This window comes from Lissotriton vulgaris, chromosome 1_1 (genome assembly GCF_964263255.1).
Source record: "Lissotriton vulgaris chromosome 1_1, aLisVul1.2, whole genome shotgun sequence".
NCBI classification, from domain to species: domain Eukaryota; kingdom Metazoa; phylum Chordata; class Amphibia; order Caudata; family Salamandridae; genus Lissotriton; species Lissotriton vulgaris.
In genome coordinates, this window is record NC_141685.1 from 887764461 (window position 1) to 887780482 (window position 16022).

The 16022-nt window shown below is 52.8% G+C and overlaps 1 protein-coding gene across 4 annotated transcripts in view; it reads right to left on the reverse strand.

The window, feature by feature from the left end:
- The window catches only part of UBN2 (ubinuclein 2), a 624092-nt gene that overhangs the window by 48264 nt on the left and 559806 nt on the right, over window positions 1–16022 (reverse strand). The gene's annotated exons all lie outside the window — the stretch shown is intronic.

Consider the following 16022-nt stretch of genomic DNA (forward strand, 5'->3'; position numbering starts at 1 on the left):
TGATAGAGAGGAAGACCTGGACAGACAAGCCCCATAGGCTGCCATTATGTGGCTCAGAACAGGATACTGTGCCTTTAAGAGAACTTTCCAGAACTTCACAGTATCCCAGAATGCACTGCAGGTCCCTTTTACTTTCAGTTCTTTTTTAAGGCGTAACACGCCAGACCTGTAGCATTCCTTACATGAACATCTCTCTCCACCGGGGAGGAGGGCGGGAGCTTATGACTATAACAGAGGTACCCCTACTACAGAACTGGAGTTACAGGACAGAAATTACTCCTTCTGTAGTAGGGGATCTCTGTCTATATTCATAATCTAGTGAATAGAATGGCAAGCCCATCCCCACACCGAAGAGGCGGTGGAGAAATGAGAAATAACACCACTATTGTGCGAACAGATTTCGCAGCGAAGCCTGCCCAACCCGAGCGTCTGCCCTGGCATCAGTGTCCAGACAGTAATGCTTAGGAAAGGTATGGACCGACTTCCAAGTGGCCGCCTTGCAGATTTCTGCAATGGGAACATTACGGAGCAAAGCCGTCGTGGCAGCTTTGCCCCTAGTGGAATGAGCCTTAGGTTTACCCCCTAAGGTCTTATTAGCCTTCTGGTAACACAGTTGTATGCAGGACACAATCCACCAAGAGATGGACTGTTTTGAGGTAGCAAGACCGGTCCTGACTGATCGATAATTGATAAATAATTGGTCTGACCTACGAATATCTTTGGTCTTATCCATATAAAATTTCAACACCCTCCTAACATCCAGGGAATGTAAAGACCTTTCCGCTGGAGATGAAGGATTCTGAAAAAACGTAGGCAAAGTTATGGTCTGGTTGACATGAAAATCAGAAATACCTTTGGGATGAAATTTAGGGTGAGTACGCATAACAACCTTAGCAGCATGAAATACAGTATAAGGTTCTTGGCAACACAACGCCTGAATTTCACTCACCCTGCGGGCCGATGTAATGGCCACGAGGAACGCCGCCTTCCAGGACAGGTGCTGCAACGAAGCCTTATGAATAGGTTCAAAAGGCTCCTTCATCAACCTGGACAGCACCACATTCAATTCCCATGAAGGCGAAGGAAGCCGGACAGGAGGGAATACTTTCTTCAAGCCTTCCAAAAAATCTTTGATCACAGGGATCTGGAAGAAAGAAGTCTGTGAAGGGCATTTCCTGTAGGGCAGGGGTCTCCAAACCGGTCCTTGAGGGCCGGATCCATGCCAGATTTTTAAAATTACTACATGTATCTCAATGGGGATATCCCAAAAATCTGGCATGGATCCGGCCCTCCAGGACCGACCGGTTTGGAGACCCTTGCTGTAGGCAGCCAATTCAGCGAGATGAACCTTAATGGAATGAACATTAAGGCCAGACTGCGCCAAATGTAGAAGGTAAGGAAGGATGACGTCTTCCTTGCACTACGTCGGGTCATAGTTCTTGGACTTGCACCAGATACAGAACCTCTTTCACTTGTAAGCATAGGAAGTCCGAGTGGAAGGTCGCTTAGCCTCCTTCAGTATGTCCATGCAATCTTCTGGTAGATTCAAATGGCCATATTGCACTATCTCAGGAGCCATGCTGCCAAGCTCAAAGATGAGGTTGGGGTGCAACATCTGCCCCACGAACTTTGTGAGAAGCTCCGGCCTGCACGACAGCCGTATGTGCGGAAGGAGAGACCAGTGAAGCCGGTCCGTGAACCACCACTGTCTGGGCCATTCCGGGGCAATCAGGATCATCCGTGCCCTGGACTGGGGCAGCTTGATGAGCACCGCCGGAATCAGGGGAATGGGTGGAAAAGCGTACAGAAAGCTATTCGACCAGTTGATCTATAACGCATTCCCCAGCGTCCCCTGCTGGTAGTACCTGGAGGCGAAGCCTCTGCATTTGCTGTTTTCGGCGGTGGCGAACAGATCTACGTCTGGAGTCCCCCAACTTGCGAAGACTTCTCCTAGTACTTCGTCGTTTACGACCCATTCGTGGTTTTCCTGAATCAGTCTGCTCAGTGCGTCTGCCTGAACATTCTGAACACCTGGCAGATGGGTAGCTGTTATCGTCAGTCCTCTGGCCAGAAGCCAGTGCCAGATCGCCTGCGCCTCCTGCGACAGAGTGCGTGATCTCGAGCCCCCCTGCTTGTTGAGGTAATACATCGTGGTGGTATTGTCCGTCTGTACAAGCAGAGAGTTGGTCTGAAAGGACGGATGAAAGGCCTTCAGTGCCAAGTGAACAGCTCTGAGTTCCAGGAAATTGATGCGATACGTGGACTCCATCGGGGATCACGTTCCTTGAATCTGTAAGTCTCCGGAGTGCGCCCCCCAAGCGTGGAGAGAAGCATCCGTCACGATAGTCTGAGTGGGAATGTCCTTGTGGAAGGGAACCCCTCTGAGGAGGTTCTTCGCTGAACACCACCACTTCAGAGACTGAAGAGCATGCAGAGACAGTCATATCTTGTCGTCCCAAGACCCTCTCCTCTGATCCCATTGATCCTCCAAGCACTCCTGCAAAGGTCTCGTCATGTGCAGCCGTGCGTGTGGCGTTAGGAAGATAGAAGAGGCCATCGATCCCAGTAGAGAAGACACTGTCCTCACTGTTGTAGATGGAGTGGTCATAAGAGCCTGAGCCTTCCGAAGGAGTGATAATCGTCGGTCCTCTGAAGGAGACACGCTTGCTGACAACGTATTTATGTTGGCTCCCAAGTACTGAATGCACTGGACCGGAGTCGGGACAGACTTGGACATGTTTATGTGCAACCCCAGCTTGTTCGAGAGAACGCACGTCTTCTGGAAGCGTGCCTGAGCTTCCGAAAAGGAGGAGGCCTTGATCAACCAATCGTCCAGGTACGGGTAGACAAACACCTTGTTCTTCCTTAGGTGTGCTGCTACCACTGCCATGCACTTCGAGAATGTTCTGGGCGCAGACTTCAGCCCGAATGGCAGTACTGTGTATTGATAATGATTGGTGCAGACTTGAAATCGCAGGAACTTCCTGTGTTTGTGTGCAATGGGCACATGGAAGTACGCATCCTGTAGGTCTATTGCACATAGCCAGTCTCCCTGTTGCAACGGAGGATAAATCTGATGCAACGACAGCATCCGAAACATTTCTCTGCGAATCCACTTGTTTGCCTGTCGCAAGTCCAGAATGGGCCTGAACTCGTTCTTGTCCTTCTTGCGAACTAGGAAGAACCGGGAGTACTGACCTCTTCCTCTTTGAGACAGAGGTACGTCTTCTATCGCCCTTTTCCTTAACAGGATATCGGCCTCTGCCTGGAGCTCGAGCAGTTGAAACTGCGAGCTGACCGGAGGAATTGAAGGAGGCGGGCTGGTGAACCGAAGACTGTATCCATTGCAAACAATATTCAGCACCCACTTGTCCTGAGTAATTTTTCTACACTCTGCCAGAAAAAATTGAACACTTCCCCCCCCCACCGGAGCGGGTAACAGATGTAGGGGAAGTAAACGCTCAGGGTCGAGACCCGGCCGGGCCCTTGTTCGCTGTAGAGGACTGCTGTCCCTCTCAACCCTTCTGGCGCTTCTGGAAGGGTCTCCGGAACTGCTGCTGTTCTTACTGCTGCTGTCCCGAAGACTGTCCTCGTCCTCTTCCCTGTGCACCGAACCGTCTCTGGAACGGGTGGTAGGCCTTTTTTTCTTTGGGCTTCTCCAAGCCCACAGCCGTCAGGGTCTCTGCCTCCACCTTCATGCGGGCCATCTCATCATCGGCATGCTTTCTGAACAGGGTTTCCCCGGAAAAGGGCAAATTGGCCACCCGCTGCTGGGCCTCCGGCTTGAGTGATGTGAGCCTGAGCCAAGCATGGCGCCGCTGGTTGATCCCATGACAATACCCATGGGCAGCCAAAAGAGACATCCTCAGCCACGCTGATGACCTGGTTTGAAACCAGCATCCCCTCTTTGAGGATCTCTTGGAAGTCCTCCCTCTTATCTCGTGGCAGAAGTTCCGTGAACTGTTGCAGGGAGTCCCACAGGGCACGGTCATACCGCCCTAGCAACGCCGCATCGCTGGACGCCTTCAAGGCCGTGGATGCAGTCCCACAAGCCTTCCTACCAGCTGAATCGATCCATTGGCTCTCCTTATCGGGCGGCACGGTTGAGGACGGGGAGGTAGAATGTAACTTCCTGGCCGCCGTCACAATAACAGAGTCAGGCACCGGATCTATCCGCAGAAAAGCCGGGTCTGAATCCAGGGCCCTGTACTTCAGAAGTCAGGAGGGAGCGGCCTTCACCACCGCTGGCGTGAGGAACAGCTCCTCCGCAGGCTCTACCAAACCAGGCACTAGTGGCAGTAGAGGGCAAGACAAATGCTTTTTGTGAAGCGTCTCAAATATCATGGACGTCGTTGGTGTTGGAAAAGTCACCGTGATTCCCAATTTTGCAGCCCCCCCTCAGGAGAACATCCTGGAACGTGCTGATGTCTTCCACCGGAGATACCCTTGTCCCTGGGATTCCGACAAGGTCGGTAAATAGGTCATGGTCCTGGACCTGGAGGAGTCCGTGCGGGACCTAGATCCACGCCTCCCATGGCAACGTCTGGACCTGGTCGAGGATCTACGTAGACTCCTCAATCTCCCTCTCCGCCCGGAGCGTGATCGTGACTTCCTTGGATTCGGTTGATCCGCCAGTTCCACCGGAGCGGGCGACTTTAGTTTGGCCGGGGCCTTCTGCTTAGGGGTAACCTTGGGAGGGGTCGGAAATCTGGGCAGTGAGACCGACCTCAGAGGGGCCGGAGGAGGCTATTCTGCTGGCAGCTGAGGTCGAGGTATAGGTTGCGGAAGTGGTGGTAGAGGAGGAGGAGTAGGGGGCCCTCTGAGGGAGACCCCTCGGCAATGGAGGCGGGGGTGTAACCGGCCTCTGTGACGGGGTATACACCACTGAGTACACTGAACCCTGTGATCCGCCTTCCTTTCCAGCCTGGGACGTTGGCGAACCTCCCATGGTGTCAGACCTCCTTCCACATCTCTTCGGCGTCTAAGAATGGCGACCGGACGCGAGTGTCGGTCTCTCGAGGTCTAGTGTCTTTTCCTCGGCGTCTACCATCTCCTCGACGGCGAGTGCCTTCGCCTTGACTGCGACCTCGTCCGCCTCGACGACTACCTCCGTCGCCTCGACGGCGATCTACTCTTAGACGACGAGGATCCCCTCGACGACGATCTTCTCCTTTTCGCCGACGGCGAACGGCGGTGTCGCCTCGACGGCGAGCGCCGAGCCTTTCGACGTCGATCACTCGATGACTCAGACGAGGACGACGACAAAATCGTCACAGGAGACGGACGGCGGTCTGTTCAGATCCTTCGACGTCGAGCGTAGACTTCGCTTCGCCCCAGACGACGGGGAACAGACTGGAGTCATCCCTCTCGACGCCGTAGTCGGTGAAATCGACCCAGACGGAGAATGGGGACGCTTGCTGCCTTCCTGCCCCTGGGGAGCTCCCCAGAGGCCTCAGCACGGGCAGAGGAAACCCCTCTAGACCCACCTTGCGCCTTCAGCCTTCTTTCCTCAAGGCCCTGAAGCCTGATCTTCTTTCTGTCCTTCAGGGTCCTGCCAGAGAAGCCCTGACAAATCACACACTCCTCTGGGACATGGGAAGAGGGAAGGCAGAGGATGCACACCTCATGGGGATCTGATTTGGCCTTCTTCCTGGAGCACTCCGGACATTTGTCAAATAATGCAGGCATATTTGACATCAAAAGGGTGAAATAAACAAGAAAAAAGGCACCAAGGTACTTAGAAAGCACTCAACTTGAAACAAAAGTGAAATATCACCAATAAACCCTTAAAAAGGGAGAGCTCAATGCTCCAGGGTCCTGCTTGCAGGAGTCGGAAAAAAGAACTGAAAGTAAATGGGACCTGCAGTGCATTCTGGGATACTGGGAAGTTCTGGAAAGTTCTCTTAAAGGCACAGTATCCTGTTCTGAGCCACATAGTGGCAGCCTATGGGGCTTGTCTGTCCAGGTCTTCCTCATTCCAGAGGGGTTTTGCTGCTGAGGCAAGTGAAATCTGCACAGACTTGGCTGTTAGTGGATTTTTGGTGAAATTTCTAGTTGAAGTACTGGACAGTGTAGCCTGGTTTTATAGGCTGCATTATCTGTCCTTAATTCTCTCTTAAGTGTCTGTGCAGTTCTGCTTTTTTTCGACACTTTAAGAGATTATTTTTGATAGCTCCGGGGTCCACGCACATGTGCGGGACTATTCACTAGAGTATGACTATACACAGAGATGCCCTACTACAGAACTGGCGTGTGCGATCCAGATAGTATGAGAGCGCACGTTTTGGGTACAGACAGTGGAGCCTCTCCCTCTTTCGAGGGATGCGGATGCGGAAAGAAGGTGGGTAAGGTTATGGACTGCCCGATGTGGAAGGCTGTGACTACCTTGGGCAGAAAGGAGGGACGTGTCCTCAAAACAACTTTGTCCGGATGGACAGAAAGGAAAGGAGGTTGTGAAGAAAGAGCCTGGAGCTCACTTACCCTCCTAGCACAGGTGATGGCACCCAGGAATGCAGTCTTAAGAGAGAGAAGACGAAGAGTACAGTTTTGAAGTTGCTCGAAGGGCGCGCACATCAGATAGGTCAGAACAAGGTTCAAGTCCCACTGAGGCATCACGAAAGGAACAGGGGGGGAACATATGAGTGATGCCCTTCAAGAACCTATTTACAACTGGGGACTTGAACAGAGAGGGCTGATCAGGTAGCCTTAAAGCAGAAATGGCAGAGATGTAGCCCTTAATAGTGCCCAGAGCAGAGCCCTGCTGGGCAAGAGAAAGAAGAAAGAAGAGAACCTCAGAAAGAGGGGCAGATAGGGGATCCACAGCCTTTGCTGTGCACCATGCCACAAATTTGTTCCACCCGCAGGAGTATACCGATTTTGTGGAGGGACGCCTGGCTGCCAGAATCACATCGCAGACTTCAGGAGGCAAGTCAAATGGCCTCAACTGTCGCCGCTCAATCTCCACGCATGGAGGTGGAGGCTGGACAGGTTCGGGTGGGGGACCGTCCCATGCTGCTGCGACAGAAGGTCCTCCTGAAGATGCAGACGAATCGGGGAATCGACTGACATGCTGAGTAGCTCGGGATACCAGTATCTTCGTGCCCAGTCCGGAGCCACAAGGATGACTTGGGCCCGGTCGCGCCTGATCTTCAGCACTGCAGAAGTGGTATAGGTGGAAAGGCGTACAACAGACCGCAACTCCACTCGCGACGAAAAACGTCTCCGAGTGAGTGCCGCCTTGTAAATTCCAACGCGCAGAACTGATGACATAGCGCGTTCTCTTCTGTGGCGAACAGATCTAACCAAGGCTCTCCCCACTGCTGTAAGAGACCTTGCGCCACATCCGAGTTCAGACGTCATTCGTGATTCATCATGCACTGACGGCTGAGTTCGTCCACCCTGGAGTTCAGGGAACCTGCCAGGTGTTGAACCACCAGGGTCCAGCCACTGCCAGAGGCGCAGAGCCTCCTGGCATAGGGTCCACGACCCCACCACGCCCGGTTTGTCGGGAGTACCACATGGCGGTGGTGTTGCCCGTGAACACCTGCACTACACTCCCCGGACAGAGGGGAGGAATGCCTTCAGTGCAAGCTGGTTCGCCCGCAGCTCCAGAAGGTTGATGTGGAGACGGGACTCCGCCGGAGACCAGAGGCCTCTCATCTCCCCCTCTCCCATGTGGCCCCCTCAGCCCAGGAGGGACGCATCGGTCACAACTACATGTTCCAGTTGGGGTAGGGAGAGGGATCTGCCACCGACCCAATCACGGTCCGTGAGCCACCTCTGCAACTGTCTTGCAGTGCACTCCGAGATCAAGACGTGGTTGGACAAGTTGCCCTGATGCTAGGCCCACTGAAACTTCAGGTCCCACTGCAGAGCCCGCATCCGCCACCTGGTGTGATGCACCAGAAGGATGCAGGAGGCCATCAGCCCCAGAAGCCGCAGCATCAACCTGACCAAGACTTGGGATAAAGGCTGAAAGTTCGGAATCAGAGCCTGAATATCCCGAACCCGCTGTTCGAGAGGATAAACCCAAAACTGCGCCGAGTCTAGAACCGCTCCGATGAAGAGGAGCCTCTGAGAGTGACACAGGTGTGACTTCGGCACATTGATGGAGAACCCCAGCAGGTGCAAGAGGTCGGCCGTAGTCTGGAGGTGGGTGACTGTCTGGGACGAGCCCGCATTCAACAACCAGTCGTCTAGATAGGGGAAGACTGACACCACTAATCTGCGCAGATGAGCTGCGACCACCGCCATCACTTTCATGAACACCCGAGGGGCACTGGTAATGCCGAAGGGGAGCACGGTAAACTGAAAGTGCTTGTGGCCTACCATGAACCGCAGGTAACGCTGGTGGGCCGCCAGGACGGGGATGTGGAAATAAGCGTCCTGCAAGTCCAACGCTACCATCCAGTCTCCAGGGTCTAGGGCAGCTAAGACCTGAGCCAGAGTCAGCAACTTTAACTTCTCCTTCCGGAGGAAGCCGTTGACGTTCCGCGGGTCCAAGATAGGGCACAGGCCCCCTTTGCCCTTCTTGGGAACCAGAAAGTAGTGTAGTAACAACCACACCCTACTTCTGGCCCAGGAACGCGCTCGATGGCCCCCTTGGCCAAGAGGGCCGTAACTTTCTCTTGCAGAAGTTGCAAGTGATCCCCCGACACGCTAGTGGCACTGCGGTCGCATAGCTGGAGGGGCTGTCTCGAAGTGGAGGTAGTAGCCCCTTTGGACGATTTGCAGCACCCACCTGTCCGATGTGATGTTGCGCCAGTGGAGGAGGTGATGGCGAACCCTGCCCCCCCACTGGCGTTAAATGGGCCTGAAAGCTCGTACTAGGAAGGCTTTGAGGCGGATGCTGCAGGGTGGATGTGGCACCTAGCCGTTGTCTCCTGGCACCGCCAAGGCGGTTACCACGTCTTCCGCTGCGGTGGATGTTGGTCTGTGGCCTGTGGCTGGCAGGACGTGTGGGGGTGCCCCTTCCTTGGCCACGAAAGGAGCGAAAGGCAGCAGTTTGCTGGCGCGGGCCGACAGGCCCAAGGACTTGGCAGTAGCCCTGGAGTCCTTAAAGCGCTCAAGCGCACTGTCTGCCTTGTCGCCAAAGAGGCAACTGCCAACAAACGGCATGTCCATAAGGGTGTTCTGGACATCGGCCAAAAATTGGCGGACCTCAGCCAGGCATAGCGGCGAACCGCGAGTCCGTGGTATCCAGCACACATCGAATGGAATACCGTGCTGCATCTCGCCCCTCCGCAAGGGCTTGGGCGAGTTTAACCCGGGCCTCCTCCAGGCATTGTGGCAGCACGTCCGCGACCATGTCCCACAGAGAGTGGGTAGAACGGCCCAAAATGCAAGCAGTGTTGACCGACCGCAACCCCAAACTAAGTGAGGAGAACATCTTTTTCCCGTACTGTTCATACCCGTTGGATTTCCGATCAGGTGGAGCTGTCGGGAATGCGGTCTGGGAGTTAGAGGCCTGAATAACCAGGCTCTCGGGGGTAGGGTGGGTGGACAGGAAGCAAGGGTCACCCGGGGTCGGGCAGTGGCTTCTGGCCATGTTCCTATCTACAGGTAGACCTGTAGCGGGCTTGGACTAAGTGCCCAACAGAACGTCGGTTAAGGCCTCATTGAACGGCAGTAGAGGCTCCGAAGAGCTTGCCTGCGGTTCGAGGACCTCAGTGAGTAGGTTAGTCCTCACTGCCGCGACGAGGAGCTCAAGAGCCAAGGCCATGGCTGCCCTCGTCAACACCACACTGTAGGCAGCTCCCTCCTCCGTAGCCACGGTAGGAGGGGAGACAAATCCAGTGTCGGGCGAAGTGTCCAAACCACTGGCCTCCCCTAGCTCAGCTGTCCAGTCCTGAAAAAACTGGCACTCCCGTGCCAGAGGGTCCTCAGACCCCTCCCAATCTGCCTCGCCTTCCATCTACTGGTACGGAGGTTCAAATGATGGGGTCGGATCATAGAAGTATTGCACTTCTCTCGACGTCGAATGTGGCGTCGATCGACGCCGTTCTGACCCCGGAACCGGATCGAGGGTGGGATCGGGGATGACGTCGTCCGGGGACGGCGTCATGGGCGACAGCCTAGGAGTCGCCGTCAGCTAAGGGGTCGTTTGGTCGGCCAGCGGCGAGCCGTATCAGAATGATCCAGCGGGGCCCTGCGGCATCGGGACCGAAGTCGCCGAAGTCGAAGCACCCGACAGCACCGTGGCCGACGCACCCGGCCCGCTTGGGCTCCCAGACGGTGCTGCGGGGCCCGAAGGCATCGATCTCCTCCGGCGTCGCGTTCTGCCCAGGGACCAGCGGGTATGGACCAGGCCGCGACGTCTGCGCCTCCATGGAGCCGCGCGGGCGGTGTCGCCCGAAGTCCCGGCCGTGTTGCGCAAGCGTGGGGGGGGGGGGGTCAGAAGAGCGACGTTGGCTCTTCAACTTCTTGTGCCTCTTACCCGAGGACTTGGAGCCCAAAGAGTGGTGTCGACTCGCTGAGCTGTGATGACTCCGGCCCCGCGACTGGTCCCTCGACCTCCTCCTGGACTGGAACCTCGAACGGCGCGGGCCGACTGCCGGAGCTTGAGGTGCTTACGGGACCGCTGCCGCCTAGCTTTCGACGTCAAGGCCCGGCAGTCGGGGCACGACTTGTCATCGTGTTCGGCCCCTAAGCAATACAGGCACCGGCGATGGGGGTCGGTAACTGACATCAGTCGGCACAGGGTTTGAACCTGGGCATCCCTCCCGGCACAGTCAGTCGTTCGACTCGAAAAACAGATCAAAAAGGATCAAAAAAGTTAAGTCAAAAAATTACTAAAGGGTACCACTTTTTCCGGATCGGCGCTTGCTGGCGTGGAAAAAAGAAGAAATTACGTCAGCGCGCGAGGGCGGCGTGTAAGTACTCCGGCGCGTCATCCCGGCGCCAAAGACGCCGGACACGGAGCCGCAGATGACGCCTACCGGCGCGCAAGGGTACTGCTACGCAAAACTTTCCGGATCCAGACTGACGCCTGGGAATATTCCAAGGTAAGGAATCTATTACTAACCTGTTTCTTTCAGGTAATGAGCTCATGGTGTGATGCATTATATTCTGGAGGTTTGGTTAAGTACAAGTCTGGATCCGTGTCACCTGGGGTGTCTAATGTGTAATCAAATCATGGATCTATTGGCGTAGGCATTCCCCCATCATCTGTATCATCATCGACATGATGAGATTGAGGAGAATCTTGAGGTGTAATCTGTAGAGGATTCTCGGGAGGTGAAGGGGGGTTGAAGGTGGAGGGTGATGGAAAATGAAAGGGACTTGTAGCCACAGTCTTTCTATTCAAGGGGATCTTGTAGGAAAGGTCCTCCTCTTGAAGCTAGAGTTTCTGGTGTTGTTTATGTGGATATGACCAGTATCAGAGTTGATATGCAGTCTTTTTTGCTTTGGGTGTTAATGGAATAATGTCCATTTTCGAATCTGACGGGGTACCCTTATGTCCCGGTGCCGAAGTTTTCGGTGTTGAAGGAAGCGGATCTTTCGGGACAAAAGGTTTCGGCTCCAAAGACTGCTTGGTCTTGGCTGCAGTGGATTTTGGTCCACAGCCGGACTTATGCTTGGAACCGGAGGGTTTTTGTCGACTCGGTATCGAGCCTGAAGGCTTGACTGGTGGTTTCAGTGCCGGGCCCGAGGGCGGGGCATCTGAAACGTTGTCTCGGTGCCAACTTTCTAGATAGTTTGTGGGGGTAAGGGGTCTTCGGTACTTACCTTACCTTGACCCTGCGGCAGTTCCTCGGCGTGGAAGACGATCGAGTTCCGAGCTTGAGTCTTGTTCGGAGAAGGCTTCCTACTCCTCAGCTGCCGATTCCTCAATGTCTTCCTGGCTGGAGTATTCACCGAAGATGTCTGGCGTGTCCTCGATGCTTTGACGCTGCATCTCCTGACTTCAAGATAGACGATCGCGAAGAGTCTTCTTCGATCGAAACGATCTGCAAGCATCACAATTTTCTTCTATGTGCTCGGATGATAAGCACAAGTTGCAGACTTCGTGTGAGTCAGTGCGCGGATCTTTTGCGTGGCACCGAGAGCAGAATTTAAATTGAGTTCGACCCATCGTCTGAGAGCTACCGAGCAAGGTTAGGGCCTCGAAGGCCGTCCACAAAAATTCCCGATCAAAGGGCCCTTCCAGTGTCGAAAATGATACACGGAGAAGAAGGAACATGTACGGAAACAACACAGTCGAGGTAGAGAGGATTGTGTGTCAAGGGGAACCAAAGAAAACTGTTTCGAACCGGAGAGCAGCAATACACATTCGAACCCTGAGATGAAAAAAAACCAATCAAACAATGGAGTCGATGACCATGCGCACTATCACCGAAAGGAGAAGTCACCTTACCTCGTGACTAGGAAAGATTTCTTCGAAAAAAAATAACCTGCAAACATCCGGACCCAACACTAGATGGCAGGAGTATGCAAAGCATGTATCTACAGCACACATACCTTGAACAGATAGTTACCGCAGGCAAGTAACTTTCTTCTGACAAATATTTCGATATGCAAATTCCACACCTGTAGCACAGATTTTGCAGAAATATCCTGCGCCCAGGAGGAAGGTTGCTTGGTGGTTAGACAAGGAATTCAAGCAAGACAGACCATTCAAATGGTCAATCCATGCGCACCTCTGTATCTAGGCAGTAATGCTTCGCACAATGGTGTGCAAGGATGCCCATGTTGCCGTCTTACAGATTTCTGCAATCAGGTCACCTCGAGCAAGTGCAGAAGTTGTTGACCTTGCCATAACGGGATGGGGATTGGATCTCCTCTGAGACTCCTTCTTGGCTAAGGCATAGCAGGTCTTGAGGCAGAGGATGATCCACCATCCACTTCTGTACTGCCTTGTCCTTTTTGGCACACAGTAACCTACAAAATGCTGGTCGTTCACCTTAATTCCTTGTTATGATCCAGGTAGTAGGTAATAATAGGTAACCGCCCGCCTAGGATTTAACCTATGCAACCATTCTTCCTCTCATGGGGTGGGGGGAGGGGGGTAGAAGGTTGGAAAGGAATTACTCACTTATCTCTAACTCCAGTTCTCCAACATTAGTATCATTTATATATTCAAATGCGTGAATCATTCCCAGTTGTTAGGATAGGAACCCAAGGTACATTATAATAACAGTAGACAGTGTAAAAAGGCCATAGGCCTCAAATTATATTGTGTATCTACTAACATCAATCTAATTTGAAAACACCTCAACTTCATCCAATGAGGTGCAAGCTTAAGCTCTCTTACTCTCCCTAGAAGCCACCAAAGTTCAGATTTCAAAGCACAAGTGTGAGAAGAATATATGATGAACCTCTGACAGGGGGGGAGGGAGGGAAGCATGTGAATATATAAAAGATAGCAATGTCTGAGAACTGGAGTTACTGGTAAATAACTAATTTCTTCTCCAACATTGGAACTTTTATATATTCACAAGCTTGCAAGCATTATACATTATAATAGGTAACAAAAGTGGGATGCGGGCTCACATGCAGTAGTGCTTCCAAACATCTTCCGGCTCTTCCAGAGGGCTGCCCAGCAAACGTCTTTCAGGAACACTATAGCACATACTGTAGGAAGCTGGCACTGTATATAATATACCAAAATAAGGTATAGTGTGCACAGATCCCCAAAGATAGGCAGAGGTAAAAGCAGAAACTACCTCACTCTCTATTTGCGGTAGTGTGGGCAAGTAGTAAGGCTTTATCCGAGGGTACAGTTTAGCATTTATTGTACACACTCAGGCAAGAAATGATGTCAAACACAAAGACTGAACTCAGACCAATTTGTTTGTATAAAAATATTATTTTGTTGTATTTTTATCTGCTAGAACCAGGACATGCCTGGTACAGGTAAGTATAATATAAAATTTGTAAGAATAATGTAGTTACCTACAGTTTGAATGCAGTTGAATGTAAGTGGCTTGGTTACAGTAAGTCATTTGTTCATAAAACACAATTACTTTTCAGATTACTATGTACGTTACTTTTCAGATTACTTTTAAAGTTACTTTTCTACTCAGTGTGGTACGCCTAGAAATCACACAGACATTTTCTAAATAAAAAGCAAGTAATTCAGTTTGTCAATATGCAGTTTCTTAAAGTTTCATACAATTCAACTCCACACTTAGAACAATTTTCACAAGAAAGCAGTCAACCAAATCAAATCAAATGTTCGTTAAGCGCGACTAACCAACCGTAAGTGTCTCAAGGCGCTGGGGGTTCGCACGTTCTAGTCCATGAAGAAGGGGGTCTGACGAAGAGCCAGGTTTTGAGGTTTCTTGCGAAGATGGGGAGCAATGTTATCTGTCTGAGGAGGAGCGGAAGGTTGTTCCAGGCACTGGCCGCACGGAAGGAGCAGGAGCGGCTTCCCGAACTGGTCTTTCTGATACCGGGGACCATGGCTTAGGAGAGCTGGGCTGATCGTAGAGTCCTTTGGGGTGCGAGGAATTGGAGTCAGCTGTTCAGGTATGCTGGTCCAGTGTCGTGGAGGGCCTTGTGAGTGTGGGTTAACATCTTGAAGGTGACTAGCTTCGATGGGAGCCAGTGGAGTGTGCGCAGGTGCTGGGAGATGTGGGAGTGGCTTGGCAGGTTGAGGACCAGTCTTGCGGCGGCGTTTTGGTTGTTCTGTAGCTTGCAGGTGAATTTTTTGTTTATTCCGGCATAGAGTGCGTTGCCGTAGTCGAGCCTGCTGGTGACCAGGGTGTGAGTGACGGTCTTTCTGTGTTCGTGGGGGATCCATTTGAAGGTCTTACATAGGAGGCAGAGGGTGTGGAAGCAGGACGACGAGACGGAGTTGATCTGGCAGTCCATTTTGAGCTCTGAGTCCAGGATGATTCCCAGGTTGCATGCGTGGTCCGTTGGGGTGGGCGGGCTTCCGAGGGCGGGGGGCCATCAGGTGTCGTTCTAGGCATCTGGGTTTGGCCCATCATGAGTACTTCTGTTTTGTTTGTGTTTAGTTGTAGGCAGCTGTTTTTTATTCATTTGGCGATGGCTTCCATGCCTTCTCGAAAGTTGTGTCTGGCGGAGTTTGGTTCGTTGGATAGGGAGAGGAAGAGTTGTATGTCGTCTGCGTATGACACAATGTTGAGTCCATAGATTCTGATGATGGGGCAAGCGGAGCCATGTAGACGTTGAAGAGCGTAGGGCTGAGGGAGGACCCTGGGGGAGTCCGCAGGTGGTAGGTGTAGGGTCTGAGAGAAAAGGGAGGAGTCTGATCCGCTGCGTTCCGCCGGAGAGGAAGGAGCGGATCCAGTCGAGGGCCTTGTCTTGGATCCCTGCGTCGTGGAGTCTGCGTATTAGGGTGAGGTGAGAGACGGTGTCGAACGCCGCTGACAGGTAGAGGAGGATGAGGGCTGCTGTTTCGCCTTTGTCCAGTAAGGTACGGATGTCATCTGTTGCGGCAAGGAGAGCAGTTTCTGTACTGTGTTTTTTTCTGAAGCCGGATTGGGAGGAGTCGAGGATGTTGTGCTCTTCAATGAATGTGGCGAGTTGGCTGTTGATGACTTTCTCGATGACTTTCGCTGGGTACTGGAGCAGGGAGATGGGTCAGTAGTTTTTGAGGTTGGTGGGGTCCGCCAAGGGTTTCTTCAGGAGGGGGTTGATCTCAACGTGTTTCAAGTCATATGGGAACGAGCCGGTTGCCAGGGAGCGGTTGATGGTGTGGCAGAGCATGGGTGTGATGGTGTCGGCAGCTCTGTTGAAAATGTGGTGGGGGCAGGGGTCCGTGGGGGCCCCTGAGTGGATTGACTTCATTGTCTTCAGTGTGTCTTCGGTGGTGAGGGCTCCCCAGGCTATCGCTGGCTTCAGGGTGTCTAGGTGGTTGGTGAGGGTTCAGTGTGCTGGTTTTCTTCGTCGAAGTTGTCGTAGATGCTCTTGATTTTGTGATGGAAAAGGGGTGCGGAGTTTGTCGCAGAGCGCTTGTGAAGGAAGGAATGTCGGTGGATTCGCTGGTGGGTTGGGCGAACTCCTTGATGATGTTGAAGAGTTCTTTGCTGTTGTGTGCATGAGTGGAGATTCTG